Raw genomic sequence first — 6000 nt, forward strand, 5'->3', positions numbered from 1 at the left:
GGTTTTCTTTGGGACTCATCTCATCTTGATCTCTGAACTTGTGGTGAACTCCTCCAATCTTCCAACCTCAGTTCAGAATGGCGGCTGCTTTAGGTGAAGTTGATGCTGGACTTAACCTTAGCAGTTTCTAAGAAGGGGGCTGCCTCCTCTACACAGCAGTTAGTCCCATAGGAAGCATGGCAGCCCAGCTGAAAGTGCCTGGCCCAGAGTCTGGCACAGAGTCAGCAATCAATAAGAGGTTACTGAATTGCTCTGCATTCTCATGATGCAGCCTATTCCCCCAGGGACCATGAGCTTCTCAACGGCAGGGCCCTGGCTGCAAGCTTGGTCCAAGCACACAGCAGTATCAGTCACACCGGAAGCAATCGCCACTGCTGCTGATACACTGCCTCACAGGGGATTCCCACGACAGCCTTTGCAACCAGCTACGGTTGGACGACCTCTTCCATTTTATAGGGAGTGAAACTGAGACTCAGGGAGAACGGGATCCCCAAGGTCTCAAACTGGAAAGTGGAGGGGCTGTAGCGTGTGTCACAGCCTCTGCAGGAAGCAGTCTGCGTCCTATCTCCTGCTGAGTGTACTGGACTTCCACAGTCAGGACTGACGAGAACAAGACTGGAGGGAGTACAGAGAGCAAAGGCCGGCATTTTGCTGCACATAAATACAATTCCCAAGGAAAGCAGCCACGCTGCTCTTATTGCAACGCTCCCCCTCTCCCCGAAATCCCCTCCCCAAGTGCTTCACTAGCCTAAACCTAGCCTCCTCCCCTAGAAGCCGGGACACCACACACATGCTCACTATGTGCACAAGGCTGACCAGAGGGGAGGCCAGGAGCTGCAGAAGGAAGGAGAGAAGAAGAAATTATATGAAAAATATTTTCTTTGTAAAGGGAGAAAAGAGGGAAGAGGAAGAGCAAGGAGAAAACAGAACTACAGAGATGTCTCCAATGACAAGGGGAAACTGAGCAAGCAAAAATGTATGAGAAAATGTGTGCACAAGAAAGCATGAGGCTGCACGTATACACACACCCTTCCTAGGCTGTGCACAGGGGAGCAGTGAGAGTGTAAGCAAGAACACAGGCTGGGACATGGGCGTGCAAACACAGCAGATTTTGGAGCTCTGGCTGCTGCGCAGGCCCAAGTGTGCAAATGAGAGGGCACTGGGGAGACAAGTGGATATGGAGTGGAGGTGGGGGTGGGAGGGTGAGCTGAGTGTAGAAACAGGGGGGTGTGAGTGTGTGGCCTGGGCTGGGGCTGCGGATGTTGGGGGGCTGTGCTTGGGGAGGCTCACCTACTCCTTCCTGAAGCCCTAGGCTCATTCATACCATCAGTGAAAAACTGGGATTTTCTTGCTCCCTGAAGCGAGAGTTAATAAGGAGCCAAACACAGAATTTCCTGAGATTTTTCTGACAGAACCTTGCTCTGGATCCCACTGGATGCCATATGCCTCTCAAAGGATCCCTCAGCAGATCTCCTGCCTTCTCGGTGTATCCTTCACCACTGAGGATCCCCCTGGAAGCACCAGCCCTGGATCCTTTTCCAGGCCTCTCACCCCAATGCACTTCTCTGGATTCTCTGCTCAGATCCCACACCAGGTCACTCTGGGAGCCCGAGGGGAGTCTTCATCACCAACACTTCCGCAGTCCAGACTCCCAGGCCTGCCCCCCCCCCGGGGGGGGCCCCCAGGGGAATCCAGAGGACCCTACCCCCCACTCCTGCCAGCAGCCTCCTTTCCATTTCACAGCTCAGACAGGTGCCCGGCACCCACCCATCAACCTGTTCCAACTTGGGGGCCCTGCACTAGGGGGTGGGGGGGGTGTTGAAAAGAGGAGAAAAACTAGCCCCTCCCCCACCCTGGGGTGGAAGAACCAGAGGGGCAGCATTCCAGAGGAACGAGGAGGAGGTCTGGGTCTCTGCAAAGGGGCAGCAGAGATTCCAGTCCGTGGGAGACAGAGACACCAAGAGACCCGACAGAGACCCGGGAAGGGAGACCCAGAGATGGGGGAGGGAGCAGAGAGACCTGGGAAGAGAGAGGAGAAAGCCGGAAAGAGCACAGAGAGACCCAAGAGAAGGAACACAGAGACCCGGCAAGGAGCACAGAGACCCGGGAGAAAGAGCACAGAGAGCCAGCGAGAGAGCAGGGAGACCCGGGGGGAGTCGCAGACAGCAGAGAGACCCCGGGATTGCTTGGGGGGTGGAGTGGGTTGAAAGTGGGAGGCAGCGACACGGGGAGACAGAGATACAGAGGCTTTGAAGGGCGTAGAGAGACGGAAACACGGAGGGAAAAGGAGAAATAAGCCGAGACAGGATCGTGGGCACAGCGATGAGGACCGGGACACACCAACACGGGACGGGACGCCGGGCGGCGACTGAGTGAACTTTCCGGAGCGGGTCCGAGTGGACACGTCCTCACGGGACAGGTCGTCCCAGGGCCTTTGGGTCACTGCACCCGGGGAGGGGCGGGTACAGCCCGGCCCAGCGCCTCCCCAGCCGGCGCCGGCGACCTGGGTGCGGGGGCTGGGGAGGTGGGGGTTTCCAAACTCGCGCCCCGCGCACCCCGGGACGGCACGTGCGCCCGGGCCGCGAGCAAGACGGGGGCGCGGCGGCTGCGGATCCCCCGCCGGCTGGGAGGGGGCGCCTGTGCGGCGGGGGCGGGGGCGCGGCCTGGACCCGCCCGGAGCTGGGGAGGCGGTGGGAGGCTGAGGGCCGCCCCCGGAGCGTGCCCGCGCCGGCGGTGGGGGCAGACGAGGTGGGACCCAGGAGGGGGAGCCCCAACGCAAAAGGGAAACTTTGCGCTGGGCGGGGAGGGGGGGCGGCGCGGGCTGCGGCTCAGGTGCGGCGGGAGGGAGGGGGCGAGGCGGAGAAAGGGGAAGGCGGCGAGGGGCGGCAGGGAGCTAGCCAGCCGGCCGCAGGGCGATGGTGGGGGGGTCCGTCTGCCGCGGGGTAACGCGGGGAGGAGCCGCCGGGCTTGGTGGGGGCGCTTAGCCGAGGCGGCGGGCGCGGCAGGTGGGGGCGCGGCCCGGCCTAAGCGGCGCCCCCAGCCCCCCGGGACCGCCCCCAGCTCCGCTCTGCGAACGCGGGGAGAGGGCGGGGGAGTGGAGAAGGGACCGATGCGGAGGGAACTGGAAGGGGGCCCGGGGGTCACTCACCGCCTATCCAGGGGCCGTCGGTCCGCATGTCCCCCCAAGCCTCTGGGGCCGCTGCTCCCGCTCCTCTTCTGCCGCCGCCGCCGCCACCGAATCCCACTCCCGCCACCGCCACCCGAGCTGGAGCCGGAGCCGGAGCTGGAGCCGCCGCCTCTGCCGCCGCCGCCGCCACCGATTTCGCCGCTCCCGCGCCAGCTCCAGCCGCGTGCCCGCGCCCACGCCCGCGCCCCTGCCCCTGCCGTGCGCGTCCCCGGCGCCGCCCCTCCCCTCGTGCACTCTCGCTCGTAGAGCTGCTGAGCCGCGTAGGCCCGAGGCCGCAACCCAACCCCGCGTGTAAACCGACCCAGACCCCAGTACAGAACCGGAACCCAATAATAAGCATGGGCAGACCCAAACTTCCATACGAAGTCCGGATCCTACTAGAGGCTTCCAATCCAAATGTGAACCTGATATTACTCTAGGACCCCATTTTCTCTCCGTAGAGATCTGAACCTGCTATTGAGCCCAGACCCACCCCAACTCAACAGTAAGTCCAAACCCCCAAATCTGCCGTGAAGTTGGCTCGAGTAGTAATTTTAATCTGAACCCCTTTATTAAACTGAAATTCCAATTCTTAGGCTAAAACCCCTTTATCACCTCTACTTTGATCGTGACCCCAGCATCAACCCTGGTCCTTAAATGGACCCCAGTACCAATGCTGAGCCCCAATCCCTGTGTGAACCTTAAAGTACGATAGCTACTTTGCTGTGGTAGCTACCCAGCACTTTTTCGTGAACCCCAAGCCTTTCCATAAAACTAATACTGCAGTCCCAGCCCCAGGTCAATACCAACACACTTTGTGAACTAGGATTGAGTCCCTGGAAAAGGACCCTAATACAAATACTGACCTCAGACCTTGTCCATTTGAGGGCCCATTTAAGACCCTAACTTGACTCACCTCTAGTGGTAATCTTGGAACCTAAGATTTATGAGACTGGCTTTGTAGAAGCTCCACACAAATCCACTGCAGCCCCATACTCACTCTCTACTCTTCTGACCCTATGTCAACCCCAGCCTGAGGCTGGCCAGCACCCCAAAATCAGCAATGCCAACTGTGAACCTGAGTCAGGTCCTGAATTGGCCCTTAGTTCAGCACTTGATAGTGTCCTCCAAGCCTGATATAAACCTCAGTATTGAATTTCTGACTCCTCATATCAAACTTAAATGCTGACCCTATAAATCTCTGGCTAAACCAATAACTTACCAACAGATTTATTAGAGGTTCTAACTCATAGGAACTTGGTGAGCTCCAAACCAAGAGCCACACCTTGGCACCAAAGCCTCTGATCTCAGACCTACCGTGCAGTCCATATCACATCAGCCCTCCCCGACTGCCTATGTCAGATGAGGACCCCTATGGGTTCTCTGATCTGTGGGGTCTCTGTGATATCTCTGTGAGTCTGGGGGTCAGGTGAGAGATAAAGTCTGGAGACTGTTGAAGCACCTGGATTCCAGGAGCACAGTGCAATGTGCAGGGCAGAGGTAGAGGTGAGGGGTCTGGGGCTGTGAGCTGAGTGGAGTTCTGGTTACCACCTAATTCACTTGCCTGCTTTTTGCCCAGGACTTGAATTTAGAAGCGGTGTGTGTGCGCCCCCTCGTGTGTGAGAAGGGGATGGGAGTGATTCTGGGCAAACAATCAGATCCAGATTCCAGATGACAAACGGATCAAAAATGAACATTCCTAGTCTGTGGTTTTTTATTCACTGATAATTTTGGTGTCCTGTGGAGGAGGTATTGCAAGTTTTGTGCATCTTTAGACATTTTGGCCTATTTTTCAGAAGTGGAGTGAGTTTAGGCTTCGGGGGAGGGTTTCTTCTAAATTTAAAAAGGTGTACTTTCCGGCCAGTGATGCCTGCTCCTTGCTGACTCCTGAAAACAGTTCTTCTTCTTGGCTTCAATGGCCTATATTCCTTTCCTGATTGCCATTTCTCAGCCTCTTTTTTACCATCTCCTTTTCCTCCCAGGATCTGTCTACCCTGTCCCTTCTTGCCTTCTGCCCATGGACTGTCTCCACCACCACCAACCAAATGCTGATGACTTCCAAAATCTGTCTCCCTGGTATGGGTCTCCTGGACAAGAATACTGGAGTGGGTTGCCATTCCCTTCTCTAGGGGATCTTTCCAACCCAGGAATCAAACCCAGATCTCCTGCATTACAGGCAGGTTCTTTATTGTCTGAGCCACCAGGGAAGCAGTGTTCTGAGTGCGGGACCCGTATTTCCAAGAGTCTTCTCTAGACCACTCCCCAGTTGGTCAGGGAAACTGAATGCACTGCCTCTCCCACCCCAGATCTGCCGGCCCCCAGCAGTCCCATCTCAGGCAGCAGCACCTCATTCAATCAGTCACTGGGCCAGAAACAGGGCGTCTTCCCTCCTGCACCCTCATCTAATGCAACCTGTAAAATCTGAAATATAGAAAGGGGCTAGAGATCATCCCAAGGGAGGTGAGCGGGGAGTGGGGGATGGAGAGAGAATGAGGGGGGAGGGGAGGAGATGGGAAAGAGACAGAGATAGAGTGCTTTTGACTTTTGGGCTTCAGTTCACACAGAACTCTCTCACACATAGTCATAGAAAACACCTCTTAAGACTTACTCTGTGGGACTTCCCTGTAGGTTGGTGACTAGGACTTTGAACTCCCAATACAGGGGGCCTAGGTTCAAGCCCTGGGAACCTAGGGCTCTAGGTTCCTCTAGTCTGGGAACTAGATCCCACATGCCACAATTGAAGATCCCATGGGCCTAAACTAAAAAGATACCGCATGCCGCAACTGAGACTCAGCACAGCCAAAGAAATTTAAAGAATATTTTTAAAAAAGATG

General features: G+C 56.7%; 1 protein-coding gene across 3 annotated transcripts in view; it reads right to left on the minus strand.

Annotated features, from left to right (window-relative positions):
* Positions 1–3203, minus strand: part of PTPRF (protein tyrosine phosphatase receptor type F) — an 83838-nt gene extending 80635 nt beyond the window's left edge. For all 3 annotated transcript variants that reach the window (XM_068966784.1, XM_068966785.1, XM_068966783.1), the window contains exon 1: positions 3149–3203. The gene's annotated coding sequence lies outside the window, so the exon portion shown is untranslated. The remainder of the gene's footprint in view (positions 1–3148) is intronic.
* Positions 3204–6000: the final 2797 nt, after the last annotated feature.

This window comes from Capricornis sumatraensis, chromosome 2 (genome assembly GCF_032405125.1).
Source record: "Capricornis sumatraensis isolate serow.1 chromosome 2, serow.2, whole genome shotgun sequence".
Classification (NCBI taxonomy): Eukaryota; Metazoa; Chordata; class Mammalia; order Artiodactyla; family Bovidae; genus Capricornis; species Capricornis sumatraensis.